Source organism: Haliotis rufescens, unplaced genomic scaffold (genome assembly GCF_023055435.1).
Source record: "Haliotis rufescens isolate VD_foot unplaced genomic scaffold, xgHalRufe1.0.p SCAF_5, whole genome shotgun sequence".
In the NCBI taxonomy this organism is placed as follows: domain Eukaryota; kingdom Metazoa; phylum Mollusca; class Gastropoda; order Lepetellida; family Haliotidae; genus Haliotis; species Haliotis rufescens.
Window position 1 is genome coordinate 57,810,018 of NW_025964223.1, and position 27,321 is coordinate 57,837,338.

The 27,321-nt window shown below is 42.8% G+C and overlaps 46 non-coding genes across 46 annotated transcripts; 22 read left to right on the forward strand and 24 right to left on the reverse strand.

The window, feature by feature from the left end:
• Positions 1-159: 159 nt before the first annotated feature.
• On the forward strand, positions 160-230 carry Trnag-gcc. The gene has a single exon. It is a non-coding gene; the product is annotated as a tRNA-Gly (tRNA).
• Positions 231-746: 516 nt separating this feature from the next.
• Positions 747-818, reverse strand: Trnag-ucc. The gene has a single exon. It is a non-coding gene; the product is annotated as a tRNA-Gly (tRNA).
• A 329-nt stretch (positions 819-1,147) lies between these two features.
• On the forward strand, positions 1,148-1,218 carry Trnag-gcc. Its single transcript has one exon. It is a non-coding gene; the product is annotated as a tRNA-Gly (tRNA).
• Positions 1,219-1,734: 516 nt separating this feature from the next.
• On the reverse strand, positions 1,735-1,806 carry Trnag-ucc. Its single transcript has one exon. It is a non-coding gene; the product is annotated as a tRNA-Gly (tRNA).
• A 329-nt stretch (positions 1,807-2,135) lies between these two features.
• Positions 2,136-2,206, forward strand: Trnag-gcc. The gene has a single exon. It is a non-coding gene; the product is annotated as a tRNA-Gly (tRNA).
• A 516-nt stretch (positions 2,207-2,722) lies between these two features.
• Positions 2,723-2,794, reverse strand: Trnag-ucc. The gene has a single exon. It is a non-coding gene; the product is annotated as a tRNA-Gly (tRNA).
• Positions 2,795-3,710: 916 nt separating this feature from the next.
• On the reverse strand, positions 3,711-3,782 carry Trnag-ucc. Its single transcript has one exon. It is a non-coding gene; the product is annotated as a tRNA-Gly (tRNA).
• A 329-nt stretch (positions 3,783-4,111) lies between these two features.
• On the forward strand, positions 4,112-4,182 carry Trnag-gcc. The gene has a single exon. It is a non-coding gene; the product is annotated as a tRNA-Gly (tRNA).
• Positions 4,183-4,698: 516 nt separating this feature from the next.
• Trnag-ucc lies at positions 4,699-4,770 on the reverse strand. The gene has a single exon. It is a non-coding gene; the product is annotated as a tRNA-Gly (tRNA).
• Positions 4,771-5,686: 916 nt separating this feature from the next.
• Trnag-ucc lies at positions 5,687-5,758 on the reverse strand. The gene has a single exon. It is a non-coding gene; the product is annotated as a tRNA-Gly (tRNA).
• Positions 5,759-6,087: 329 nt separating this feature from the next.
• Positions 6,088-6,158, forward strand: Trnag-gcc. Its single transcript has one exon. It is a non-coding gene; the product is annotated as a tRNA-Gly (tRNA).
• Positions 6,159-6,674: 516 nt separating this feature from the next.
• On the reverse strand, positions 6,675-6,746 carry Trnag-ucc. Its single transcript has one exon. It is a non-coding gene; the product is annotated as a tRNA-Gly (tRNA).
• A 329-nt stretch (positions 6,747-7,075) lies between these two features.
• Positions 7,076-7,146, forward strand: Trnag-gcc. The gene has a single exon. It is a non-coding gene; the product is annotated as a tRNA-Gly (tRNA).
• Positions 7,147-7,662: 516 nt separating this feature from the next.
• Positions 7,663-7,734, reverse strand: Trnag-ucc. Its single transcript has one exon. It is a non-coding gene; the product is annotated as a tRNA-Gly (tRNA).
• A 329-nt stretch (positions 7,735-8,063) lies between these two features.
• On the forward strand, positions 8,064-8,134 carry Trnag-gcc. The gene has a single exon. It is a non-coding gene; the product is annotated as a tRNA-Gly (tRNA).
• Positions 8,135-8,650: 516 nt separating this feature from the next.
• Positions 8,651-8,722, reverse strand: Trnag-ucc. Its single transcript has one exon. It is a non-coding gene; the product is annotated as a tRNA-Gly (tRNA).
• A 329-nt stretch (positions 8,723-9,051) lies between these two features.
• Trnag-gcc lies at positions 9,052-9,122 on the forward strand. The gene has a single exon. It is a non-coding gene; the product is annotated as a tRNA-Gly (tRNA).
• Positions 9,123-9,638: 516 nt separating this feature from the next.
• On the reverse strand, positions 9,639-9,710 carry Trnag-ucc. The gene has a single exon. It is a non-coding gene; the product is annotated as a tRNA-Gly (tRNA).
• Positions 9,711-10,039: 329 nt separating this feature from the next.
• On the forward strand, positions 10,040-10,110 carry Trnag-gcc. The gene has a single exon. It is a non-coding gene; the product is annotated as a tRNA-Gly (tRNA).
• Positions 10,111-11,027: 917 nt separating this feature from the next.
• On the forward strand, positions 11,028-11,098 carry Trnag-gcc. The gene has a single exon. It is a non-coding gene; the product is annotated as a tRNA-Gly (tRNA).
• Positions 11,099-11,614: 516 nt separating this feature from the next.
• Trnag-ucc lies at positions 11,615-11,686 on the reverse strand. The gene has a single exon. It is a non-coding gene; the product is annotated as a tRNA-Gly (tRNA).
• A 329-nt stretch (positions 11,687-12,015) lies between these two features.
• On the forward strand, positions 12,016-12,086 carry Trnag-gcc. The gene has a single exon. It is a non-coding gene; the product is annotated as a tRNA-Gly (tRNA).
• Positions 12,087-12,602: 516 nt separating this feature from the next.
• Positions 12,603-12,674, reverse strand: Trnag-ucc. Its single transcript has one exon. It is a non-coding gene; the product is annotated as a tRNA-Gly (tRNA).
• Positions 12,675-13,003: 329 nt separating this feature from the next.
• Positions 13,004-13,074, forward strand: Trnag-gcc. The gene has a single exon. It is a non-coding gene; the product is annotated as a tRNA-Gly (tRNA).
• A 516-nt stretch (positions 13,075-13,590) lies between these two features.
• On the reverse strand, positions 13,591-13,662 carry Trnag-ucc. Its single transcript has one exon. It is a non-coding gene; the product is annotated as a tRNA-Gly (tRNA).
• A 1,063-nt stretch (positions 13,663-14,725) lies between these two features.
• Trnag-gcc lies at positions 14,726-14,796 on the forward strand. The gene has a single exon. It is a non-coding gene; the product is annotated as a tRNA-Gly (tRNA).
• Positions 14,797-15,312: 516 nt separating this feature from the next.
• Trnag-ucc lies at positions 15,313-15,384 on the reverse strand. The gene has a single exon. It is a non-coding gene; the product is annotated as a tRNA-Gly (tRNA).
• Positions 15,385-16,300: 916 nt separating this feature from the next.
• Positions 16,301-16,372, reverse strand: Trnag-ucc. Its single transcript has one exon. It is a non-coding gene; the product is annotated as a tRNA-Gly (tRNA).
• Positions 16,373-16,701: 329 nt separating this feature from the next.
• Positions 16,702-16,772, forward strand: Trnag-gcc. The gene has a single exon. It is a non-coding gene; the product is annotated as a tRNA-Gly (tRNA).
• A 516-nt stretch (positions 16,773-17,288) lies between these two features.
• Trnag-ucc lies at positions 17,289-17,360 on the reverse strand. Its single transcript has one exon. It is a non-coding gene; the product is annotated as a tRNA-Gly (tRNA).
• Positions 17,361-18,276: 916 nt separating this feature from the next.
• Positions 18,277-18,348, reverse strand: Trnag-ucc. Its single transcript has one exon. It is a non-coding gene; the product is annotated as a tRNA-Gly (tRNA).
• A 329-nt stretch (positions 18,349-18,677) lies between these two features.
• On the forward strand, positions 18,678-18,748 carry Trnag-gcc. Its single transcript has one exon. It is a non-coding gene; the product is annotated as a tRNA-Gly (tRNA).
• Positions 18,749-19,264: 516 nt separating this feature from the next.
• On the reverse strand, positions 19,265-19,336 carry Trnag-ucc. The gene has a single exon. It is a non-coding gene; the product is annotated as a tRNA-Gly (tRNA).
• Positions 19,337-20,252: 916 nt separating this feature from the next.
• Trnag-ucc lies at positions 20,253-20,324 on the reverse strand. Its single transcript has one exon. It is a non-coding gene; the product is annotated as a tRNA-Gly (tRNA).
• Positions 20,325-20,653: 329 nt separating this feature from the next.
• Trnag-gcc lies at positions 20,654-20,724 on the forward strand. The gene has a single exon. It is a non-coding gene; the product is annotated as a tRNA-Gly (tRNA).
• A 516-nt stretch (positions 20,725-21,240) lies between these two features.
• Positions 21,241-21,312, reverse strand: Trnag-ucc. Its single transcript has one exon. It is a non-coding gene; the product is annotated as a tRNA-Gly (tRNA).
• A 329-nt stretch (positions 21,313-21,641) lies between these two features.
• On the forward strand, positions 21,642-21,712 carry Trnag-gcc. Its single transcript has one exon. It is a non-coding gene; the product is annotated as a tRNA-Gly (tRNA).
• A 516-nt stretch (positions 21,713-22,228) lies between these two features.
• Positions 22,229-22,300, reverse strand: Trnag-ucc. The gene has a single exon. It is a non-coding gene; the product is annotated as a tRNA-Gly (tRNA).
• A 329-nt stretch (positions 22,301-22,629) lies between these two features.
• On the forward strand, positions 22,630-22,700 carry Trnag-gcc. Its single transcript has one exon. It is a non-coding gene; the product is annotated as a tRNA-Gly (tRNA).
• A 516-nt stretch (positions 22,701-23,216) lies between these two features.
• On the reverse strand, positions 23,217-23,288 carry Trnag-ucc. Its single transcript has one exon. It is a non-coding gene; the product is annotated as a tRNA-Gly (tRNA).
• Positions 23,289-23,617: 329 nt separating this feature from the next.
• Trnag-gcc lies at positions 23,618-23,688 on the forward strand. The gene has a single exon. It is a non-coding gene; the product is annotated as a tRNA-Gly (tRNA).
• Positions 23,689-24,351: 663 nt separating this feature from the next.
• On the forward strand, positions 24,352-24,422 carry Trnag-gcc. The gene has a single exon. It is a non-coding gene; the product is annotated as a tRNA-Gly (tRNA).
• Positions 24,423-24,938: 516 nt separating this feature from the next.
• On the reverse strand, positions 24,939-25,010 carry Trnag-ucc. The gene has a single exon. It is a non-coding gene; the product is annotated as a tRNA-Gly (tRNA).
• A 329-nt stretch (positions 25,011-25,339) lies between these two features.
• Positions 25,340-25,410, forward strand: Trnag-gcc. The gene has a single exon. It is a non-coding gene; the product is annotated as a tRNA-Gly (tRNA).
• Positions 25,411-25,926: 516 nt separating this feature from the next.
• Positions 25,927-25,998, reverse strand: Trnag-ucc. Its single transcript has one exon. It is a non-coding gene; the product is annotated as a tRNA-Gly (tRNA).
• A 329-nt stretch (positions 25,999-26,327) lies between these two features.
• On the forward strand, positions 26,328-26,398 carry Trnag-gcc. Its single transcript has one exon. It is a non-coding gene; the product is annotated as a tRNA-Gly (tRNA).
• Positions 26,399-27,321: the final 923 nt, after the last annotated feature.

Consider the following 27,321-nt stretch of genomic DNA (forward strand, 5'->3'; position numbering starts at 1 on the left):
GTACAGTGTAGTGGAAACAAATAATTCTATTTAAATGCATATGACACTGCAGTTGCATCCATATGGAGCAAATGTATACGTCACTTGAATACTTCCTTCTTTTCAGCTTCTTTCTTGCCTAAGGAGTGAGAAGCTTAGAAACGAGGCGGTGAGTGTGAAGCATCGGTGGTCTAGTGGTAGAATACTCGCCTGCCACGCGGGTGACCCGGGTTCGATTCCCGGTCGATGCACATTGTTTTTGTGCCTCTTGCCAACAAAAGGAATAGACACTCTCAAAAAGCGCGTCTCCAGAAAGCTGTATTCAATCTGTTACGCAATGCGATTGTTGTCAGTGATGTCACGTTTCTATGACGTCGTGCCATTGTGAGGTCACAAACGGGTCCCAAAATAGTCATCTGCCCGTTGGAATGATAATATGTATGCATTTACATGACTCTATTTGAAGGACTTCTACGGGTGGGATGTGCTGCGAATTTTAGCATTGTTCTGTACATGAATCGGTGCTTATCTGCAAACTACATTGACAGTGTCGGGCTATCAATTAAGCAATAATACGGCTAGTTCTACGTTCGATTACTCACAATATTTCATTTAATAGCGTGATTGAAAAGAAATATAAAGTGTCAACAGGAATGTACACACACCAACACGGTGCGTATTCATCATTGGAGGGTGCCATTTGTACTTTTCACCGACGGACTTTGAGGTTACATTTCTCATTCCCGGTCCCTACTGAAATAAAAAGATGCGTCGGCCGGGAATCGAACCCGGATCGACTGCTTGGAAGGCAACCATGCTAACCTTTACACCACCGACGCTGTCCATGTGGTGCATAGCCGGAAAAGACAATTTAATGAATTTCTCTGATTGATTGTCCACGCCTGGAGGCACGCCTTTAAACGAAATTGCTTACGTCACAAAATGATTTTTATTTTTAAAAAAATGTTTAAATGTATTCTTGACTTGATATGCGTCACGGGTCTGCAATGTACAGTGTAGTGGAAACAAATAATTCTATTTAAATGCATATGACACTGCAGTTGCATCCATATGGAGCAAATGTATACGTCACTTGAATACTTCCTTCTTTTCAGCTTCTTTCTTGCCTAAGGAGTGAGAAGCTTAGAAACGAGGCTGTAAGTGTGAAGCATCGGTGGTCTAGTGGTAGAATACTCGCCTGCCACGCGGGTGACCCGGGTTCGATTCCCGGTCGATGCACATTGTTTTTGTGCCTCTTGCCAACAAAAGGAATAGACACTCTCAAAAAGCGCGTCTCCAGAAAGCTGTATTCAATCTGTTACGCAATGCGATTGTTGTCAGTGATGTCACGTTTCTATGACGTCGTGCCATTGTGAGGTCACAAACGGGTCCCAAAATAGTCATCTGCCCGTTGGAACGATAATATGTATGCATTTACATGACTCTATTTGAAGGACTTCTACGGGTGGGATGTGCTGCGAATTTTAGCATTGTTCTGTACATGAATCGGTGCTTATCTGCAAACTACATTGACAGTGTCGGGCTATCAATTAAGCAATAATACGGCTAGTTCTACGTTCGATTACTCACAATATTTCATTTAATAGCGTGATTGAAAAGAAATATAAAGTGTCAACAGGAATGTACACACACCAACACGGTGCGTATTCATCATTGGAGGGTGCCATTTGTACTTTTCACCGACGGACTTTGAGGTTACATTTCTCATTCCCGGTCCCTACTGAAATAAAAAGATGCGTCGGCCGGGAATCGAACCCGGATCGACTGCTTGGAAGGCAACCATGCTAACCTTTACACCACCGACGCTGTCCATGTGGTGCATAGCCGGAAAAGACAATTTAATGAATTTCTCTGATTGATTGTCCACGCCTGGAGGCACGCCTTTAAACGAAATTGCTTACGTCACAAAATGATTTTTATTTTTAAAAAAATGTTTAAATGTATTCTTGACTTGATATGCGTCACGGGTCTGCAATGTACAGTGTAGTGGAAACAAATAATTCTATTTAAATGCATATGACACTGCAGTTGCATCCATATGGAGCAAATGTATACGTCACTTGAATACTTCCTTCTTTTCAGCTTCTTTCTTGCCTAAGGAGTGAGAAGCTTAGAAACGAGGCGGTGAGTGTGAAGCATCGGTGGTCTAGTGGTAGAATACTCGCCTGCCACGCGGGTGACCCGGGTTCGATTCCCGGTCGATGCACATTATTTTTGTGCCTCTTGCCAACAAAAGGAATAGACACTCTCAAAAAGCGCGTCTCCAGAAAGCTGTATTCAATCTGTTACGCAATGCGATTGTTGTCAGTGATGTCACGTTTCTATGACGTCGTGCCATTGTGAGGTCACAAACGGGTCCCAAAATAGTCATCTGCCCGTTGGAATGATAATATGTATGCATTTACATGACTCCATTTGAAGGACTTCTACGGGTGGGATGTGCTGCGAATTTTAGCATTGTTCTGTACATGAATCGGTGCTTATCTGCAAACTACATTGACAGTGTCGGGCTATCAATTAAGCAATAATACGGCTAGTTCTACGTTCGATTACTCACAATATTTCATTTAATAGCGTGATTGAAAAGAAATATAAAGTGTCAACAGGAATGTACACACACCAACACGGTGCGTATTCATCATTGGAGGGTGCCATTTGTACTTTTCACCGACGGACTTTGAGGTTACATTTCTCATTCCCGGTCCCTACTGAAATAAAAAGATGCGTCGGCCGGGAATCGAACCCGGGTCGACTGCTTGGAAGGCAACCATGCTAACCTTTACACCACCGACGCTGTCCATGTGGTGCATAGCCGGAAAAGACAATTTAATGAATTTCTCTGATTGATTGTCCACGCCTGGAGGCACGCCTTTAAACGAAATTGCTTACGTCACAAAATGATTTTTATTTTTAAAAAAATGTTTAAATGTATTCTTGACTTGATATGCGTCACGGGTCTGCAATGTACAGTGTAGTGGAAACAAATAATTCTATTTAAATGCATATGACACTGCAGTTGCATCCATATGGAGCAAATGTATACGTCACTTGAATACTTCCTTCTTTTCAGCTTCTTTCTTGCCTAAGGAGTGAGAAGCTTAGAAACGAGGCGGTGAGTGTGAAGCATCGGTGGTCTAGTGGTAGAATACTCGCCTGCCACGCGGGTGACCCGGTTTCGATTCCCGGTCGATGCACATTGTTTTTGTGCCTCTTGCCAACAAAAGGAATAGACACTCTCAAAAAGCGCGTCTCCAGAAAGCTGTATTCAATCTGTTACGCAATGCGATTGTTGTCAGTGATGTCACGTTTCTATGACGTCGTGCCATTGTGAGGTCACAAACGGGTCCCAAAATAGTCATCTGCCCGTTGGAACGATAATATGTATGCATTTACATGACTCTATTTGAAGGACTTCTACGGGTGGGATGTGCTGCGAATTTTAGCATTGTTCTGTACATGAATCGGTGCTTATCTGCAAACTACATTGACAGTGTCGGGCTATCAATTAAGCAATAATACGGCTAGTTCTACGTTCGATTACTCACAATATTTCATTTAATAGCGTGATTGAAAAGAAATATAAAGTGTCAACAGGAATGTACACACACCAACACGGTGCGTATTCATCATTGGAGGGTGCCATTTGTACTTTTCACCGACGGACTTTGAGGTTACATTTCTCATTCCCGGTCCCTACTGAAATAAAAAGATGCGTCGGCCGGGAATCGAACCCGGATCGACTGCTTGGAAGGCAACCATGCTAACCTTTACACCACCGACGCTGTCCATGTGGTGCATAGCCGGAAAAGACAATTTAATGAATTTCTCTGATTGATTGTCCACGCCTGGAGGCACGCCTTTAAACGAAATTGCTTACGTCACAAAATGATTTTTATTTTTTAAAAAATGTTTAAATGTATTCTTGACTTGATATGCGTCACGGGTCTGCAATGTACAGTGTAGTGGAAACAAATAATTCTATTTAAATGCATATGACACTGCAGTTGCATCCATATGGAGCAAATGTATACGTCACTTGAATACTTCCTTCTTTTCAGCTTCTTTCTTGCCTAAGGAGTGAGAAGCTTAGAAACGAGGCGGTGAGTGTGAAGCATCGGTGGTCTAGTGGTAGAATACTCGCCTGCCACGCGGGTGACCCGGGTTCGATTCCCGGTCGATGCACATTGTTTTTGTGCCTCTTGCCAACAAAAGGAATAGACACTCTCAAAAAGCGCGTCTCCAGAAAGCTGTATTCAATCTGTTACGCAATGCGATTGTTGTCAGTGATGTCACGTTTCTATGACGTCGTGCCATTGTGAGGTCACAAACGGGTCCCAAAATAGTCATCTGCCCGTTGGAATGATAATATGTATGCATTTACATGACTCTATTTGAAGGACTTCTACGGGTGGGATGTGCTGCGAATTTTAGCATTGTTCTGTACATGAATCGGTGCTTATCTTCAAACTACATTGACAGTGTCGGGCTATCAATTAAGCAATAATACGGCTAGTTCTACGTTCGATTACTCACAATATTTCATTTAATAGCGTGATTGAAAAGAAATATAAAGTGTCAACAGGAATGTACACACACCAACACGGTGCGTATTCATCATTGGAGGGTGCCATTTGTACTTTTCACCGACGGACTTTGAGGTTACATTTCTCATTCCCGGTCCCTACTGAAATAAAAAGATGCGTCGGCCGGGAATCGAACCCGGATCGACTGCTTGGAAGGCAACCATGCTAACCTTTACACCACCGACGCTGTCCATGTGGTGCATAGCCGGAAAAGACAATTTAATGAATTTCTCTGATTGATTGTCCACGCCTGGAGGCACGCCTTTAAACGAAATTGCTTACGTCACAAAATGATTTTTATTTTAAAAAAAATGTTTAAATGTATTCTTGACTTGATATGCGTCACGGGTCTGCAATGTACAGTGTAGTGGAAACAAATAATTCTATTTAAATGCATATGACACTGCAGTTGCATCCATATGGAGCAAATGTATACGTCACTTGAATACTTCCTTCTTTTCAGCTTCTTTCTTGCCTAAGGAGTGAGAAGCTTAGAAACGAGGCGGTGAGTGTGAAGCATCGGTGGTCTAGTGGTAGAATACTCGCCTGCCACGCGGGTGACCCGGGTTCGATTCCCGGTCGATTCACATTGTTTTTGTGCCTCTTGCCAACAAAAGGAATAGACACTCTCAAAAAGCGCGTCTCCAGAAAGCTGTATTCAATCTGTTACGCAATGCGATTGTTGTCAGTGATGTCACGTTTCTATGACGTCGTGCCATTGTGAGGTCACAAACGGGTCCCAAAATAGTCATCTGCCCGTTGGAATGATAATATGTATGCATTTACATGACTCTATTTGAAGGACTTCTACGGGTGGGATGTGCTGCGAATTTTAGCATTGTTCTGTACATGAATCGGTGCTTATCTGCAAACTACATTGACAGTGTCGGGCTATCAATTAAGCAATAATACGGCTAGTTCTACGTTCGATTACTCACAATATTTCATTTAATAGCGTGATTGAAAAGAAATATAAAGTGTCAACAGGAATGTACACACACCAACACGGTGCGTATTCATCATTGGAGGGTGCCATTTGTACTTTTCACCGACGGACTTTGAGGTTACATTTCTCATTCCCGGTCCCTACTGAAATAAAAAGATGCGTCGGCCGGGAATCGAACCCGGATCGACTGCTTGGAAGGCAACCATGCTAACCTTTACACCACCGACGCTGTCCATGTGGTGCATAGCCGGAAAAGACAATTTAATGAATTTCTCTGATTGATTGTCCACGCCTGGAGGCACGCCTTTAAACGAAATTGCTTACGTCACAAAATGATTTTTATTTTTAAAAAAATGTTTAAATGTATTCTTGACTTGATATGCGTCACGGGTCTGCAATGTACAGTGTAGTGGAAACAAATAATTCTATTTAAATGCATATGACACTGCAGTTGCATCCATATGGAGCAAATGTATACGTCACTTGAATACTTCCTTCTTTTCAGCTTCTTTCTTGCCTAAGGAGTGAGAAGCTTAGAAACGAGGCGGTGAGTGTGAAGCATCGGTGGTCTAGTGGTAGAATACTCGCCTGCCACGCGGGTGACCCGGGTTCGATTCCCGGTCGATGCACATTGTTTTTGTGCCTCTTGCCAACAAAAGGAATAGACACTCTCAAAAAGCGCGTCTCCAGAAAGCTGTATTCAATCTGTTACGCAATGCGATTGTTGTCAGTGATGTCACGTTTCTATGACGTCGTGCCATTGTGAGGTCACAAACGGGTCCCAAAATAGTCATCTGCCCGTTGGAATGATAATATGTATGCATTTACATGACTCTATTTGAAGGACTTCTACGGGTGGGATGTGCTGCGAATTTTAGCATTGTTCTGTACATGAATCGGTGCTTATCTGCAAACTACATTGACAGTGTCGGGCTATCAATTAAGCAATAATACGGCTAGTTCTACGTTCGATTACTCACAATATTTCATTTAATAGCGTGATTGAAAAGAAATATAAAGTGTCAACAGGAATGTACACACACCAACACGGTGCGTATTCATCATTGGAGGGTGCCATTTGTACTTTTCACCGACGGACTTTGAGGTTACATTTCTCATTCCCGGTCCCTACTGAAATAAAAAGATGCGTCGGCCGGGAATCGAACCCGGATCGACTGCTTGGAAGGCAACCATGCTAACCTTTACACCACCGACGCTGTCCATGTGGTGCATAGCCGGAAAAGACAATTTAATGAATTTCTCTGATTGATTGTCCACGCCTGGAGGCACGCCTTTAAACGAAATTGCTTACGTCACAAAATGATTTTTATTTTTAAAAAAATGTTTAAATGTATTCTTGACTTGATATGCGTCACGGGTCTGCAATGTACAGTGTAGTGGAAACAAATAATTCTATTTAAATGCATATGACACTGCAGTTGCATCCATATGGAGCAAATGTACACGTCACTTGAATACTTCCTTCTTTTCAGCTTCTTTCTTGCCTAAGGAGTGAGAAGCTTAGAAACGAGGCGGTGAGTGTGAAGCATCGGTGGTCTAGTGGTAGAATACTCGCCTGCCACGCGGGTGACCCGGGTTCGATTCCCGGTCGATGCACATTGTTTTTGTGCCTCTTGCCAACAAAAGGAATAGACACTCTCAAAAAGCGCGTCTCCAGAAAGCTGTATTCAATCTGTTACGCAATGCGATTGTTGTCAGTGATGTCACGTTTCTATGACGTCGTGCCATTGTGAGGTCACAAACGGGTCCCAAAATAGTCATCTGCCCGTTGGAATGATAATATGTATGCATTTACATGACTCTATTTGAAGGACTTCTACGGGTGGGATGTGCTGCGAATTTTAGCATTGTTCTGTACATGAATCGGTGCTTATCTGCAAACTACATTGACAGTGTCGGGCTATCAATTAAGCAATAATACGGCTAGTTCTACGTTCGATTACTCACAATATTTCATTTAATAGCGTGATTGAAAAGAAATATAAAGTGTCAACAGGAATGTACACACACCAACACGGTGCGTATTCATCATTGGAGGGTGCCATTTGTACTTTTCACCGACGGACTTTGAGGTTACATTTCTCATTCCCGGTCCCTACTGAAATAAAAAGATGCGTCGGCCGGGAATCGAACCCGGATCGACTGCTTGGAAGGCAACCATGCTAACCTTTACACCACCGACGCTGTCCATGTGGTGCATAGCCGGAAAAGACAATTTAATGAATTTCTCTGATTGATTGTCCACGCCTGGAGGCACGCCTTTAAACGAAATTGCTTACGTCACAAAATGATTTTTATTTTAAAAAAAATGTTTAAATGTATTCTTGACTTGATATGCGTCACGGGTCTGCAATGTACAGTGTAGTGGAAACAAATAATTCTATTTAAATGCATATGACACTGCAGTTGCATCCATATGGAGCAAATGTATACGTCACTTGAATACTTCCTTCTTTTCAGCTTCTTTCTTGCCTAAGGAGTGAGAAGCTTAGAAACGAGGCGGTGAGTGTGAAGCATCGGTGGTCTAGTGGTAGAATACTCGCCTGCCACGCGGGTGACCCGGGTTCGATTCCCGGTCGATGCACATTGTTTTTGTGCCTCTTGCCAACAAAAGGAATAGACACTCTCAAAAAGCGCGTCTCCAGAAAGCTGTATTCAATCTGTTACGCAATGCGATTGTTGTCAGTGATGTCACGTTTCTATGACGTCGTGCCATTGTGAGGTCACAAACGGGTCCCAAAATAGTCATCTGCCCGTTGGAATGATAATATGTATGCATTTACATGACTCTATTTGAAGGACTTCTACGGGTGGGATGTGCTGCGAATTTTAGCATTGTTCTGTACATGAATCGGTGCTTATCTGCAAACTACATTGACAGTGTCGGGCTATCAATTAAGCAATAATACGGCTAGTTCTACGTTCGATTACTCACAATATTTCATTTAATAGCGTGATTGAAAAGAAATATAAAGTGTCAACAGGAATGTACACACACCAACACGGTGCGTATTCATCATTGGAGGGTGCCATTTGTACTTTTCACCGACGGACTTTGAGGTTACATTTCTCATTCCCGGTCCCTACTGAAATAAAAAGATGCGTCGGCCGGGAATCGAACCCGGATCGACTGCTTGGAAGGCAACCATGCTAACCTTTACACCACCGACGCTGTCCATGTGGTGCATAGCCGGAAAAGACAATTTAATGAATTTCTCTGATTGATTGTCCACGCCTGGAGGCACGCCTTTAAACGAAATTGCTTACGTCACAAAATGATTTTTATTTTTAAAAAAATGTTTAAATGTATTCTTGACTTGATATGCGTCACGGGTCTGCAATGTACAGTGTAGTGGAAACAAATAATTCTATTTAAATGCATATGACACTGCAGTTGCATCCATATGGAGCAAATGTACACGTCACTTGAATACTTCCTTCTTTTCAGCTTCTTTCTTGCCTAAGGAGTGAGAAGCTTAGAAACGAGGCGGTGAGTGTGAAGCATCGGTGGTCTAGTGGTAGAATACTCGCCTGCCACGCGGGTGACCCGGGTTCGATTCCCGGTCGATGCACATTGTTTTTGTGCCTCTTGCCAACAAAAGGAATAGACACTCTCAAAAAGCGCGTCTCCAGAAAGCTGTATTCAATCTGTTACGCAATGCGATTGTTGTCAGTGATGTCACGTTTCTATGACGTCGTGCCATTGTGAGGTCACAAACGGGTCCCAAAATAGTCATCTGCCCGTTGGAATGATAATATGTATGCATTTACATGACTCTATTTGAAGGACTTCTACGGGTGGGATGTGCTGCGAATTTTAGCATTGTTCTGTACATGAATCGGTGCTTATCTGCAAACTACATTGACAGTGTCGGGCTATCAATTAAGCAATAATACGGCTAGTTCTACGTTCGATTACTCACAATATTTCATTTAATAGCGTGATTGAAAAGAAATATAAAGTGTCAACAGGAATGTACACACACCAACACGGTGCGTATTCATCATTGGAGGGTGCCATTTGTACTTTTCACCGACGGACTTTGAGGTTACATTTCTCATTCCCGGTCCCTACTGAAATAAAAAGATGCGTCGGCCGGGAATCGAACCCGGATCGACTGCTTGGAAGGCAACCATGCTAACCTTTACACCACCGACGCTGTCCATGTGGTGCATAGCCGGAAAAGACAATTTAATGAATTTCTCTGATTGATTGTCCACGCCTGGAGGCACGCCTTTAAACGAAATTGCTTACGTCACAAAATGATTTTTATTTTTAAAAAAATGTTTAAATGTATTCTTGACTTGATATGCGTCACGGGTCTGCAATGTACAGTGTAGTGGAAACAAATAATTCTATTTAAATGCATATGACACTGCAGTTGCATCCATATGGAGCAAATGTATACGTCACTTGAATACTTCCTTCTTTTCAGCTTCTTTCTTGCCTAAGGAGTGAGAAGCTTAGAAACGAGGCGGTGAGTGTGAAGCATCGGTGGTCTAGTGGTAGAATACTCGCCTGCCACGCGGGTGACCCGGGTTCGATTCCCGGTCGATGCACATTGTTTTTGTGCCTCTTGCCAACAAAAGGAATAGACACTCTCAAAAAGCGCGTCTCCAGAAAGCTGTATTCAATCTGTTACGCAATGCGATTGTTGTCAGTGATGTCACGTTTCTATGACGTCGTGCCATTGTGAGGTCACAAACGGGTCCCAAAATAGTCATCTGCCCGTTGGAATGATAATATGTATGCATTTACATGACTCTATTTGAAGGACTTCTACGGGTGGGATGTGCTGCGAATTTTAGCATTGTTCTGTACATGAATCGGTGCTTATCTGCAAACTACATTGACAGTGTCGGGCTATCAATTAAGCAATAATACGGCTAGTTCTACGTTCGATTACTCACAATATTTCATTTAATAGCGTGATTGAAAAGAAATATAAAGTGTCAACAGGAATGTACACACACCAACACGGTGCGTATTCATCATTGGAGGGTGCCATTTGTACTTTTCACCGACGGACTTTGAGGTTACATTTCTCATTCCCGGTCCCTACTGAAATAAAAAGATGCGTCGGCCGGGAATCGAACCCGAATCGACTGCTTGGAAGGCAACCATGCTAACCTTTACACCACCGACGCTGTCCATGTGGTGCATAGCCGGAAAAGACAATTTAATGAATTTCTCTGATTGATTGTCCACGCCTGGAGGCACGCCTTTAAACGAAATTGCTTACGTCACAAAATGATTTTTATTTTTAAAAAAATGTTTAAATGTATTCTTGACTTGATATGCGTCACGGGTCTGCAATGTACAGTGTAGTGGAAACAAATAATTCTATTTAAATGCATATGACACTGCAGTTGCATCCATATGGAGCAAATGTATACGTCACTTGAATACTTCCTTCTTTTCAGCTTCTTTCTTGCCTAAGGAGTGAGAAGCTTAGAAACGAGGCGGTGAGTGTGAAGCATCGGTGGTCTAGTGGTAGAATACTCGCCTGCCACGCGGGTGACCCGGGTTCGATTCCCGGTCGATGCACATTGTTTTTGTGCCTCTTGCCAACAAAAGGAATAGACACTCTCAAAAAGCGCGTCTCCAGAAAGCTGTATTCAATCTGTTACGCAATGCGATTGTTGTCAGTGATGTCACGTTTCTATGACGTCGTGCCATTGTGAGGTCACAAACGGGTCCCAAAATAGTCATCTGCCCGTTGGAATGATAATATGTATGCATTTACATGACTCTATTTGAAGGACTTCTACGGGTGGGATGTGCTGCGAATTTTAGCATTGTTCTGTACATGAATCGGTGCTTATCTGCAAACTACATTGACAGTGTCGGGCTATCAATTAAGCAATAATACGGCTAGTTCTACGTTCGATTACTCACAATATTTCATTTAATAGCGTGATTGAAAAGAAATATAAAGTGTCAACAGGAATGTACACACACCAACACGGTGCGTATTCATCATTGGAGGGTGCCATTTGTACTTTTCACCGACGGACTTTGAGGTTACATTTCTCATTCCCGGTCCCTACTGAAATAAAAAGATGCGTCGGCCGGGAATCGAACCCGGATCGACTGCTTGGAAGGCAACCATGCTAACCTTTACACCACCGACGCTGTCCATGTGGTGCATAGCCGGAAAAGACAATTTAATGAATTTCTCTGATTGATTGTCCACGCCTGGAGGCACGCCTTTAAACGAAATTGCTTACGTCACAAAATGATTTTTATTTTTAAAAAAATGTTTAAATGTATTCTTGACTTGATATGCGTCACGGGTCTGCAATGTACAGTGTAGTGGAAACAAATAATTCTATTTAAATGCATATGACACTGCAGTTGCATCCATATGGAGCAAATGTATACGTCACTTGAATACTTCCTTCTTTTCAGCTTCTTTCTTGCCTAAGGAGTGAGAAGCTTAGAAACGAGGCGGTGAGTGTGAAGCATCGGTGGTCTAGTGGTAGAATACTCGCCTGCCACGCGGGTGACCCGGGTTCGATTCCCGGTCGATGCACATTGTTTTTGTGCCTCTTGCCAACAAAAGGAATAGACACTCTCAAAAAGCGCGTCTCCAGAAAGCTGTATTCAATCTGTTACGCAATGCGATTGTTGTCAGTGATGTCACGTTTCTATGACGTCGTGCCATTGTGAGGTCACAAACGGGTCCCAAAATAGTCATCTGCCCGTTGGAATGATAATATGTATGCATTTACATGACTCTATTTGAAGGACTTCTACGGGTGGGATGTGCTGCGAATTTTAGCATTGTTCTGTACATGAATCGGTGCTTATCTGCAAACTACATTGACAGTGTCGGGCTATCAATTAAGCAATAATACGGCTAGTTCTACGTTCGATTACTCACAATATTTCATTTAATAGCGTGATTGAAAAGAAATATAAAGTGTCAACAGGAATGTACACACACCAACACGGTGCGTATTCATCATTGGAGGGTGCCATTTGTACTTTTCACCGACGGACTTTGAGGTTACATTTCTCATTCCCGGTCCCTACTGAAATAAAAAGATGCGTCGGCCGGGAATCGAACCCGGATCGACTGCTTGGAAGGCAACCATGCTAACCTTTACACCACCGACGCTGTCCATGTGGTGCATAGCCGGAAAAGACAATTTAATGAATTTCTCTGATTGATTGTCCACGCCTGGAGGCACGCCTTTAAACGAAATTGCTTACGTCACAAAATGATTTTTATTTTTAAAAAAATGTTTAAATGTATTCTTGACTTGATATGCGTCACGGGTCTGCAATGTACAGTGTAGTGGAAACAAATAATTCTATTTAAATGCATATGACACTGCAGTTGCATCCATATGGAGCAAATGTATACGTCACTTGAATACTTCCTTCTTTTCAGCTTCTTTCTTGCCTAAGGAGTGAGAAGCTTAGAAACGAGGCGGTGAGTGTGAAGCATCGGTGGTCTAGTGGTAGAATACTCGCCTGCCACGCGGGTGACCCGGGTTCGATTCCCGGTCGATGCACATTGTTTTTGTGCCTCTTGCCAACAAAAGGAATAGACACTCTCAAAAAGCGCGTCTCCAGAAAGCTGTATTCAATCTGTTACGCAATGCGATTGTTGTCAGTGATGTCACGTTTCTATGACGTCGTGCCATTGTGAGGTCACAAACGGGTCCCAAAATAGTCATCTGCCCGTTGGAATGATAATATGTATGCATTTACATGACTCTATTTGAAGGACTTCTACGGGTGGGATGTGCTGCGAATTTTAGCATTGTTCTGTACATGAATCGGTGCTTATCTGCAAACTACATTGACAGTGTCGGGCTATCAATTAAGCAATAATACGGCTAGTTCTACGTTCGATTACTCACAATATTTCATTTAATAGCGTGATTGAAAAGAAATATAAAGTGTCAACAGGAATGTACACACACCAACACGGTGCGTATTCATCATTGGAGGGTGCCATTTGTACTTTTCACCGACGGACTTTGAGGTTACATTTCTCATTCCCGGTCCCTACTGAAATAAAAAGATGCGTCGGCCGGGAATCGAACCCGGATCGACTGCTTGGAAGGCAACCATGCTAACCTTTACACCACCGACGCTGTCCATGTGGTGCATAGCCGGAAAAGACAATTTAATGAATTTCTCTGATTGATTGTCCACGCCTGGAGGCACGCCTTTAAACGAAATTGCTTACGTCACAAAATGATTTTTATTTTTAAAAAAATGTTTAAATGTATTCTTGACTTGATATGCGTCACGGGTCTGCAATGTACAGTGTAGTGGAAACAAATAATTCTATTTAAATGCATATGACACTGCAGTTGCATCCATATGGAGCAAATGTATACGTCACTTGAATACTTCCTTCTTTTCAGCTTCTTTCTTGCCTAAGGAGTGAGAAGCTTAGAAACGAGGCGGTGAGTGTGAAGCATCGGTGGTCTAGTGGTAGAATACTCGCCTGCCACGCGGTTGACCCGGGATCGATTCCCGGTCGATGCACATTGTTTTTGTGCCTCTTGCCAACAAAAGGAATAGACACTCTCAAAAAGCGCGTCTCCAGAAAGCTGTATTCAATCTGTTACGCAATGCGATTGTTGTCAGTGATGTCACGTTTCTATGACGTCGTGCCATTGTGAGGTCACAAACGGGTCCCAAAATAGTCATCTGCCCGTTGGAATGATAATATGTATGCATTTACATGACTCTATTTGCAGGACTTCTACGGGTGGGATGTGCTGCGAATTTTAGCATTGTTCTGTACATGAATCGGTGCTTATCTGCAAACTACATTGACAGTGTCGGGCTATCAATTAAGCAATAATACGGCTAGTTCTACGTTCGATTACTCACAATATTTCATTTAATAGCGTGATTGAAAAGAAATATAAAGTGTCAACAGGAATGTACACACACCAACACGGTGCGTATTCATCATTGGAGGGTGCCATTTGTACTTTTCACCGACGGACTTTGAGGTTACATTTCTCATTCCCGGTCTGCAATGTACAGTGTAGTGGAAACAAATAATTCTATTTAAATGCATATGACACTGCAGTTGCATCCATATGGAGCAAATGTATACGTCACTTGAATACTTCCTTCTTTTCAGCTTCTTTCTTGCCTAAGGAGTGAGAAGCTTAGAAACGAGGCGGTGAGTGTGAAGCATCGGTGGTCTAGTGGTAGAATACTCGCCTGCCACGCGGGTGACCCGGGTTCGATTCCCGGTCGATGCACATTGTTTTTGTGCCTCTTGCCAACAAAAGGAATAGACACTCTCAAAAAGCGCGTCTCCAGAAAGCTGTATTCAATCTGTTACGCAATGCGATTGTTGTCAGTGATGTCACGTTTCTATGACGTCGTGCCATTGTGAGGTCACAAACGGGTCCCAAAATAGTCATCTGCCCGTTGGAATGATAATATGTATGCATTTACATGACTCTATTTGAAGGACTTCTACAGGTGGGATGTGCTGCGAATTTTAGCATTGTTCTGTACATGAATCGGTGCTTATCTGCAAACTACATTGACAGTGTCGGGCTATCAATTAAGCAATAATACGGCTAGTTCTACGTTCGATTACTCACAATATTTCATTTAATAGCGTGATTGAAAAGAAATATAAAGTGTCAACAGGAATGTACACACACCAACACGGTGCGTATTCATCATTGGAGGGTGCCATTTGTACTTTTCACCGACGGACTTTGAGGTTACATTTCTCATTCCCGGTCCCTACTGAAATAAAAAGATGCGTCGGCCGGGAATCGAACCCGGATCGACTGCTTGGAAGGCAACCATGCTAACCTTTACACCACCGACGCTGTCCATGTGGTGCATAGCCGGAAAAGACAATTTAATGAATTTCTCTGATTGATTGTCCACGCCTGGAGGCACGCCTTTAAACGAAATTGCTTACGTCACAAAATGATTTTTATTTTTAAAAAAATGTTTAAATGTATTCTTGACTTGATATGCGTCACGGGTCTGCAATGTACAGTGTAGTGGAAACAAATAATTCTATTTAAATGCATATGACACTGCAGTTGCATCCATATGGAGCAAATGTATACGTCACTTGAATACTTCCTTCTTTTCAGCTTCTTTCTTGCCTAAGGAGTGAGAAGCTTAGAAACGAGGCGGTGAGTGTGAAGCATCGGTGGTCTAATGGTAGAATACTCGCCTGCCACGCGGGTGACCCGGGTTCGATTCCCGGTCGATGCACATTGTTTTTGTGCCTCTTGCCAACAAAAGGAATAGACACTCTCAAAAAGCGCGTCTCCAGAAAGCTGTATTCAATCTGTTACGCAATGCGATTGTTGTCAGTGATGTCACGTTTCTATGACGTCGTGCCATTGTGAGGTCACAAACGGGTCCCAAAATAGTCATCTGCCCGTTGGAATGATAATATGTATGCATTTACATGACTCTATTTGAAGGACTTCTACGGGTGGGATGTGCTGCGAATTTTAGCATTGTTCTGTACATGAATCGGTGCTTATCTGCAAACTACATTGACAGTGTCGGGCTATCAATTAAGCAATAATACGGCTAGTTCTACGTTCGATTACTCACAATATTTCATTTAATAGCGTGATTGAAAAGAAATATAAAGTGTCAACAGGAATGTACACACACCAACACGGTGCGTATTCATCATTGGAGGGTGCCATTTGTACTTTTCACCGACGGACTTTGAGGTTACATTTCTCATTCCCGGTCCCTACTGAAATAAAAAGATGCGTCGGCCGGGAATCGAACCCGGATCGACTGCTTGGAAGGCAACCATGCTAACCTTTACACCACCGACGCTGTCCATGTGGTGCATAGCCGGAAAAGACAATTTAATGAATTTCTCTGATTGATTGTCCACGCCTGGAGGCACGCCTTTAAACGAAATTGCTTACGTCACAAAATGATTTTTATTTTTAAAAAAATGTTTAAATGTATTCTTGACTTGATATGCGTCACGGGTCTGCAATGTACAGTGTAGTGGAAACAAATAATTCTATTTAAATGCATATGACACTGCGGTTGCATCCATATGGAGCAAATGTATACGTCACTTGAATACTTCCTTCTTTTCAGCTTCTTTCTTGCCTAAGGAGTGAGAAGCTTAGAAACGAGGCGGTGAGTGTGAAGCATCGGTGGTCTAGTGGTAGAATACTCGCCTGCCACGCGGGTGACCCGGGTTCGATTCCCGGTCGATGCACATTGTTTTTGTGCCTCTTGCCAACAAAAGGAATAGACACTCTCAAAAAGCGCGTCTCCAGAAAGCTGTATTCAATCTGTTACGCAATGCGAATGTTGTCAGTGATGTCACGTTTCTATGACGTCGTGCCATTGTGAGGTCACAAACGGGTCCCAAAATAGTCATCTGCCCGTTGGAATGATAATATGTATGCATTTACATGACTCTATTTGAAGGACTTCTACGGGTGGGATGTGCTGCGAATTTTAGCATTGTTCTGTACATGAATCGGTGCTTATCTGCAAACTACATTGACAGTGTCGGGCTATCAATTAAGCAATAATACGGCTAGTTCTACGTTCGATTACTCACAATATTTCATTTAATAGCGTGATTGAAAAGAAATATAAAGTGTCAACAGGAATGTACACACACCAACACGGTGCGTATTCATCATTGGAGGGTGCCATTTGTACTTTTCACCGACGGACTTTGAGGTTACATTTCTCATTCCCGGTCCCTACTGAAATAAAAAGATGCGTCGGCCGGGAATCGAACCCGGATCGACTGCTTGGAAGGCAACCATGCTAACCTTTACACCACCGACGCTGTCCATGTGGTGCATAGCCGGAAAAGACAATTTAATGAATTTCTCTGATTGATTGTCCACGCCTGGAGGCACGCCTTTAAACGAAATTGCTTACGTCACAAAATGATTTTTATTTTTAAAAAAATGTTTAAATGTATTCTTGACTTGATATGCGTCACGGGTCTGCAATGTACAGTGTAGTGGAAACAAATAATTCTATTTAAATGCATATGACACTGCAGTTGCATCCATATGGAGCAAATGTACACGTCACTTGAATACTTCCTTCTTTTCAGCTTCTTTCTTGCCTAAGGAGTGAGAAGCTTAGAAACGAGGCGGTGAGTGTGAAGCATCGGTGGTCTAGTGGTAGAATACTCGCCTGCCACGCGGGTGACCCGGGTTCGATTCCCGGTCGATTCACATTGTTTTTGTGCCTCTTGCCAACAAAAGGAATAGACACTCTCAAAAAGCGCGTCTCCAGAAAGCTGTATTCAATCTGTTACGCAATGCGAATGTTGTCAGTGATGTCACGTTTCTATGACGTCGTGCCATTGTGAGGTCCCAAACGGGTCCCAAAATAGTCATCTGCCCGTTGGAATGATAATATGTATGCATTTACATGACTCTATTTGAAGGACTTCTACGGGTGGGATGTGCTGCGAATTTTAGCATTGTTCTGTACATGAATCGGTGCTTATCTGCAAACTACATTGACAGTGTCGGGCTATCAATTAAGCAATAATACGGCTAGTTCTACGTTCGATTACTCACAATATTTCATTTAATAGCGTGATTGAAAAGAAATATAAAGTGTCAACAGGAATGTACACACACCAACACGGTGCGTATTCATCATTGGAGGGTGCCATTTGTACTTTTCACCGACGGACTTTGAGGTTACATTTCTCATTCCCGGTCCCTACTGAAATAAAAAGATGCGTCGGCCGGGAATCGAACCCGGATCGACTGCTTGGAAGGCAACCATGCTAACCTTTACACCACCGACGCTGTCCATGTGGTGCATAGCCGGAAAAGACAATTTAATGAATTTCTCTGATTGATTGTCCACGCCTGGAGGCACGCCTTTAAACGAAATTGCTTACGTCACAAAATGATTTTTATTTTTAAAAAAATGTTTAAATGTATTCTTGACTTGATATGCGTCACGGGTCTGCAATGTACAGTGTAGTGGAAACAAATAATTCTATTTAAATGCATATGACACTGCAGTTGCATCCATATGGAGCAAATGTATACGTCACTTGAATACTTCCTTCTTTTCAGCTTCTTTCTTGCCTAAGGAGTGAGAAGCTTAGAAACGAGGCGGTGAGTGTGAAGCATCGGTGGTCTAGTGGTAGAATACTCGCCTGCCACGCGGGTGACCCGGGTTCGATTCCCGGTCGATGCACATTGTTTTTGTGCCTCTTGCCAACAAAAGGAATAGACACTCTCAAAAAGCGCGTCTCCAGAAAGCTGTATTCAATCTGTTACGCAATGCGATTGTTGTCAGTGATGTCACGTTTCTATGACGTCGTGCCATTGTGAGGTCACAAACGGGTCCCAAAATAGTCATCTGCCCGTTGGAATGATAATATGTATGCATTTACATGACTCTATTTGAAGGACTTCTACGGGTGGGATGTGCTGCGAATTTTAGCATTGTTCTGTACATGAATCGGTGCTTATCTGCAAACTACATTGACAGTGTCGGGCTATCAATTAAGCAATAATACGGCTAGTTCTACGTTCGATTACTCACAATATTTCATTTAATAGCGTGATTGAAAAGAAATATAAAGTGTCAACAGGAATGTACACACACCAACACGGTGCGTATTCATCATTGGAGGGTGCCATTTGTACTTTTCACCGACGGACTTTGAGGTTACATTTCTCATTCCCGGTCCCTACTGAAATAAAAAGATGCGTCGGCCGGGAATCGAACCCGGATCGACTGCTTGGAAGGCAACCATGCTAACCTTTACACCACCGACGCTGTCCATGTGGTGCATAGCCGGAAAAGACAATTTAATGAATTTCTCTGATTGATTGTCCACGCCTGGAGGCACGCCTTTAAACGAAATTGCTTACGTCACAAAATGATTTTTATTTTTAAAAAAATGTTTAAATGTATTCTTGACTTGATATGCGTCACGGGTCTGCAATGTACAGTGTAGTGGAAACAAATAATTCTATTTAAATGCATATGACACTGCAGTTGCATCCATATGGAGCAAATGTATACGTCACTTGAATACTTCCTTCTTTTCAGCTTCTTTCTTGCCTAAGGAGTGAGAAGCTTAGAAACGAGGCGGTGAGTGTGAAGCATCGGTGGTCTAGTGGTAGAATACTCGCCTGCCACGCGGGTGACCCGGGTTCGATTCCCGGTCGATTCACATTGTTTTTGTGCCTCTTGCCAACAAAAGGAATAGACACTCTCAAAAAGCGCGTCTCCAGAAAGCTGTATTCAATCTGTTACGCAATGCGATTGTTGTCAGTGATGTCACGTTTCTATGACGTCGTGCCATTGTGAGGTCACAAACGGGTCCCAAAATAGTCATCTGCCCGTTGGAATGATAATATGTATGCATTTACATGACTCTATTTGAAGGACTTCTACGGGTGGGATGTGCTGCGAATTTTAGCATTGTTCTGTACATGAATCGGTGCTTATCTGCAAACTACATTGACAGTGTCGGGCTATCAATTAAGCAATAATACGGCTAGTTCTACGTTCGATTACTCACAATATTTCATTTAATAGCGTGATTGAAAAGAAATATAAAGTGTCAACAGGAATGTACACACACCAACACGGTGCGTATTCATCATTGGAGGGTGCCATTTGTACTTTTCACCGACGGACTTTGAGGTTACATTTCTCATTCCCGGTCCCTACTGAAATAAAAAGATGCGTCGGCCGGGAATCGAACCCGGATCGACTGCTTGGAAGGCAACCATGCTAACCTTTACACCACCGACGCTGTCCATGTGGTGCATAGCCGGAAAAGACAATTTAATGAATTTCTCTGATTGATTGTCCACGCCTGGAGGCACGCCTTTAAACGAAATTGCTTACGTCACAAAATGATTTTTATTTTTAAAAAAATGTTTAAATGTATTCTTGACTTGATATGCGTCACGGGTCTGCAATGTACAGTGTAGTGGAAACAAATAATTCTATTTAAATGCATATGACACTGCAGTTGCATCCATATGGAGCAAATGTATACGTCACTTGAATACTTCCTTCTTTTCAGCTTCTTTCTTGCCTAAGGAGTGAGAAGCTTAGAAACGAGGCGGTGAGTGTGAAGCATCGGTGGTCTAGTGGTAGAATACTCGCCTGCCACGCGGGTGACCCGGGTTCGATTCCCGGTCGATGCACATTGTTTTTGTGCCTCTTGCCAACAAAAGGAATAGACACTCTCAAAAAGCGCGTCTCCAGAAAGCTGTATTCAATCTGTTACGCAATGCGATTGTTGTCAGTGATGTCACGTTTCTATGACGTCGTGCCATTGTGAGGTCCCAAACGGGTCCCAAAATAGTCATCTGCCCGTTGGAATGATAATATGTATGCATTTACATGACTCTATTTGAAGGACTTCTACGGGTGGGATGTGCTGCGAATTTTAGCATTGTTCTGTACATGAATCGGTGCTTATCTGCAAACTACATTGACAGTGTCGGGCTATCAATTAAGCAATAATACGGCTAGTTCTACGTTCGATTACTCACAATATTTCATTTAATAGCGTGATTGAAAAGAAATATAAAGTGTCAACAGGAATGTACACACACCAACACGGTGCGTATTCATCATTGGAGGGTGCCATTTGTACTTTTCACCGACGGACTTTGAGGTTACATTTCTCATTCCCGGTCCCTACTGAAATAAAAAGATGCGTCGGCCGGGAATCGAACCCGGATCGACTGCTTGGAAGGCAACCATGCTAACCTTTACACCACCGACGCTGTCCATGTGGTGCATAGCCGGAAAAGACAATTTAATGAATTTCTCTGATTGATTGTCCACGCCTGGAGGCACGCCTTTAAACGAAATTGCTTACGTCACAAAATGATTTTTATTTTTAAAAAAATGTTTAAATGTATTCTTGACTTGATATGCGTCACGGGTCTGCAATGTACAGTGTAGTGGAAACAAATAATTCTATTTAAATGCATATGACACTGCAGTTGCATCCATATGGAGCAAATGTATACGTCACTTGAATACTTCCTTCTTTTCAGCTTCTTTCTTGCCTAAGGAGTGAGAAGCTTAGAAACGAGGCGGTGAGTGTGAAGCATCGGTGGTCTAGTGGTAGAATACTCGCCTGCCACGCGGGTGACCCGGGTTCGATTCCCGGTCGATGCACATTATTTTTGTGCCTCTTGCCAACAAAAGGAATAGACACTCTCAAAAAGCGCGTCTCCAGAAAGCTGTATTCAATCTGTTACGCAATGCGAATGTTGTCAGTGATGTCACGTTTCTATGACGTCGTGCCATTGTGAGGTCACAAACGGGTCCCAAAATAGTCATCTGCCCGTTGGAATGATAATATGTATGCATTTACATGACTCTATTTGAAGGACTTCTACGGGTGGGATGTGCTGCGAATTTTAGCATTGTTCTGTACATGAATCGGTGCTTATCTGCAAACTACATTGACAGTGTCGGGCTATCAATTAAGCAATAATACGGCTAGTTCTACGTTCGATTACTCACAATATTTCATTTAATAGCGTGATTGAAAAGAAATATAAAGTGTCAACAGGAATGTACACACACCAACACGGTGCGTATTCATCATTGGAGGGTGCCATTTGTACTTTTCACCGACGGACTTTGAGGTTACATTTCTCATTCCCGGTCCCTACTGAAATAAAAAGATGCGTCGGCCGGGAATCGAACCCGGATCGACTGCTTGGAAGGCAACCATGCTAACCTTTACACCACCGACGCTGTCCATGTGGTGCATAGCCGGAAAAGACAATTTAATGAATTTCTCTGATTGACTGTCCACGCCTGGAGGCACGCCTTTAAACGAAATTGCTTACGTCACAAAATGATTTTTATTTTTAAAAAAATGTTTAAATGTATTCTTGACTTGATATGCGTCACGGGTCTGCAATGTACAGTGTAGTGGAAACAAATAATTCTATTTAAATGCATATGACACTGCAGTTGCATCCATATGGAGCAAATGTATACGTCACTTGAATACTTCCTTCTTTTCAGCTTCTTTCATGCCTAAGGAGTGAGAAGCTTAGAAACGAGGCGGTGAGTGTGAAGCATCGGTGGTCTAGTGGTAGAATACTCGCCTGCCACGCGGGTGACCCGGGTTCGATTCCCGGTCGATGCACATTGTTTTTGTGCCTCTTGCCAACAAAAGGAATAGACACTCTCAAAAAGCGCGTCTCCAGAAAGCTGTATTCAATCTGTTACGCAATGCGAATGTTGTCAGTGATGTCACGTTTCTATGACGTCGTGCCATTGTGAGGTCCCAAACGGGTCCCAAAATAGTCATCTGCCCGTTGGAATGATAATATGTATGCATTTACATGACTCTATTTGAAGGACTTCTACGGGTGGGATGTGCTGCGAATTTTAGCATTGTTCTGTACATGAATCGGTGCTTATCTGCAAACTACATTGACAGTGTCGGGCTATCAATTAAGCAATAATACGGCTAGTTCTACGTTCGATTACTCACAATATTTCATTTAATAGCGTGATTGAAAAGAAATATAAAGTGTCAACAGGAATGTACACACACCAACACGGTGCGTATTCATCATTGGAGGGTGCCATTTGTACTTTTCACCGACGGACTTTGAGGTTACATTTCTCATTCCCGGTCCCTACTGAAATAAAAAGATGCGTCGGCCGGGAATCGAACCCGGATCGACTGCTTGGAAGGCAACCATGCTAACCTTTACACCACCGACGCTGTCCATGTGGTGCATAGCCGGAAAAGACAATTTAATGAATTTCTCTGATTGATTGTCCACGCCTGGAGGCACGCCTTTAAACGAAATTGCTTACGTCACAAAATGATTTTTATTTTAAAAAAAATGTTTAAATGTATTCTTGACTTGATATGCGTCACGGGTCTGCAATGTACAGTGTAGTGGAAACAAATAATTCTATTTAAATGCATATGACACTGCAGTTGCATCCATATGGAGCAAATGTATACGTCACTTGAATACTTCCTTCTTTTCAGCTTCTTTCTTGCCTAAGGAGTGAGAAGCTTAGAAACGAGGCGGTGAGTGTGAAGCATCGGTGGTCTAGTGGTAGAATACTCGCCTGCCACGCGGGTGACCCGGGTTCGATTCCCGGTCGATGCACATTGTTTTTGTGCCTCTTGCCAACAAAAGGAATAGACACTCTCAAAAAGCGCGTCTCCAGAAAGCTGTATTCAATCTGTTACGCAATGCGATTGTTGTCAGTGATGTCACGTTTCTATGACGTCGTGCCATTGTGAGGTCACAAACGGGTCCCAAAATAGTCATCTGCCCGTTGGAATGATAATATGTATGCATTTACATGACTCTATTTGAAGGACTTCTACGGGTGGGATGTGCTGCGAATTTTAGCATTGTTCTGTACATGAATCGGTGCTTATCTGCAAACTACATTGACAGTGTCGGGCTATCAATTAAGCAATAATACGGCTAGTTCTACGTTCGATTACTCACAATATTTCATTTAATAGCGTGATTGAAAAGAAATATAAAGTGTCAACAGGAATGTACACACACCAACACGGTGCGTATTCATCATTGGAGGGTGCCATTTGTACTTTTCACAGACGGACTTTGAGGTTACATTTCTCATTCCCGGTCTGCAATGTACAGTGTAGTGGAAACAAATAATTCTATTTAAATGCATATGACACTGCAGTTGCATCCATATGGAGCAAATGTATACGTCACTTGAATACTTCCTTCTTTTCAGCTTCTTTCTTGCCTAAGGAGTGAGAAGCTTAGAAACGAGGCGGTGAGTGTGAAGCATCGGTGGTCTAGTGGTAGAATACTCGCCTGCCACGCGGGTGACCCGGGTTCGATTCCCGGTCGATGCACGTTGTTTTTGTGCCTCTTGCCAACAAAAGGAATAGACACTCTCAAAAAGCGCGTCTCCAGAAAGCTGTATTCAATCTGTTACGCAATGCGATTGTTGTCAGTGATGTCACGTTTCTATGACGTCGTGCCATTGTGAGGTCACAAACGGGTCCCAAAATAGTCATCTGCCCGTTGGAATGATAATATGTATGCATTTACATGACTCTATTTGAAGGACTTCTACGGGTGGGATGTGCTGCGAATTTTAGCATTGTTCTGTACATGAATCGGTGCTTATCTGCAAACTACATTGACAGTGTCGGGCTATCAATTAAGCAATAATACGGCTAGTTCTACGTTCGATTACTCACAATATTTCATTTAATAGCGTGATTGAAAAGAAATATAAAGTGTCAACAAGAATGTACACACACCAACACGGTGCGTATTCATCATTGGAGGGTGCCATTTGTACTTTTCACCGACGGACTTTGAGGTTACATTTCTCATTCCCGGTCCCTACTGAAATAAAAAGATGCGTCGGCCGGGAATCGAACCCGGATCGACTGCTTGGAAGGCAACCATGCTAACCTTTACACCACCGACGCTGTCCATGTGGTGCATAGCCGGAAAAGACAATTTAATGAATTTCTCTGATTGATTGTCCATGCCTGGAGGCACGCCTTTAAACGAAATTGCTTACGTCACAAAATGATTTTTATTTTTAAAAAAATGTTTAAATGTATTCTTGACTTGATATGCGTCACGGGTCTGCAATGTACAGTGTAGTGGAAACAAATAATTCTATTTAAATGCATATGACACTGCAGTTGCATCCATATGGAGCAAATGTATACGTCACTTGAATACTTCCTTCTTTTCAGCTTCTTTCTTGCCTAAGGAGTGAGAAGCTTAGAAACGAGGCGGTGAGTGTGAAGCATCGGTGGTCTAGTGGTAGAATACTCGCCTGCCACGCGGGTGACCCGGGTTCGATTCCCGGTCGATGCACATTGTTTTTGTGCCTCTTGCCAACAAAAGGAATAGACACTCTCAAAAAGCGCGTCTCCAGAAAGCTGTATTCAATCTGTTACGCAATGCGAATGTTGTCAGTGATGTCACGTTTCTATGACGTCGTGCCATTGTGAGGTCACAAACGGGTCCCAAAATAGTCATCTGCCCGTTGGAATGATAATATGTATGCATTTACATGACTCTATTTGAAGGACTTCTACGGGTGGGATGTGCTGCGAATTTTAGCATTGTTCTGTACATGAATCGGTGCTTATCTGCAAACTACATTGACAGTGTCGGGCTATCAATTAAGCAATAATACGGCTAGTTCTACGTTCGATTACTCACAATATTTCATTTAATAGCGTGATTGAAAAGAAATATAAAGTGTCAACAGGAATGTACACACACCAACACGGTGCGTATTCATCATTGGAGGGTGCCATTTGTACTTTTCACCGACGGACTTTGAGGTTACATTTCTCATTCCCGGTCCCTACTGAAATAAAAAGATGCGTCGGCCGGGAATCGAACCCGGATCGACTGCTTGGAAGGCAACCATGCTAACCTTTACACCACCGACGCTGTCCATGTGGTGCATAGCCGGAAAAGACAATTTAATGAATTTCTCTGATTGATTGTCCACGCCTGGAGGCACGCCTTTAAACGAAATTGTTTACGTCACAAAATGATTTTTATTTTTAAAAAAATTTTTAAATGTATTCTTGACTTGATATGCGTCACGGGTCTGCAATGTACAGTGTAGTGGAAACAAATAATTCTATTTAAATGCATATGACACTGCAGTTGCATCCATATGGAGCAAATGTATACGTCACTTGAATACTTCCTTCTTTTCAGCTTCTTTCTTGCCTAAGGAGTGAGAAGCTTAGAAACGAGGCGGTGAGTGTGAAGCATCGGTGGTCTAGTGGTAGAATACTCGCCTGCCACGCGGGTGACCCGGGTTCGATTCCCGGTCGATGCACATTGTTTTTGTGCCTCTTGCCAACAAAAGGAATAGACACTCTCAAAAAGCGCGTCTCCAGAAAGCTGTATTCAATCTGTTACGCAATGCGAATGTTGTCAGTGATGTCACGTTTCTATGACGTCGTGCCATTGTGAGGTCACAAACGGGTCCCAAAATAGTCATCTGCCCGTTGGAATGATAATATGTATGCATTTACATGACTCTATTTGAAGGACTTCTACGGGTGGGATGTGCTGCGAATTTTAGCATTGTTCTGTACATGAATCGGTGCTTATCTGCAAACTACATTGACAGTGTCGGGCTATCAATTAAGCAATAATACGGCTAGTTCTACGTTCGATTACTCACAATATTTCATTTAATAGCGTGATTGAAAAGAAATATAAAGTGTCAACAGGAATGTACACACACCAACACGGTGCGTATTCATCATTGGAGGGTGCCATTTGTACTTTTCACCGACGGACTTTGAGGTTACATTTCTCATTCCCGGTCCCTACTGAAATAAAAAGATGCGTCGGCCGGGAATCGAACCCGTATCGACTGCTTGGAAGGCAACCATGCTAACCTTTACACCACCGACGCTGTCCATGTGGTGCATAGCCGGAAAAGACAATTTAATGAATTTCTCTGATTGATTGTCCACGAGTGGTAGAATACTCGCCTGCCACGCGGGTGACCCGGGTTCGATTCCCGGTCGATGCACATTGTTTTTGTGCCTCTTGCCAACAAAAGGAATAGACACTCTCAAAAAGCGCGTCTCCAGAAAGCTGTATTCAATCTGTTACGCAATGCGAATGTTGTCAGTGATGTCACGTTTCTATGACGTCGTGCCATTGTGAGGTCACAAACGGGTCCCAAAATAGTCATCTGCCCGTTGGAATGATAATATGTATGCATTTACATGACTCTATTTGAAG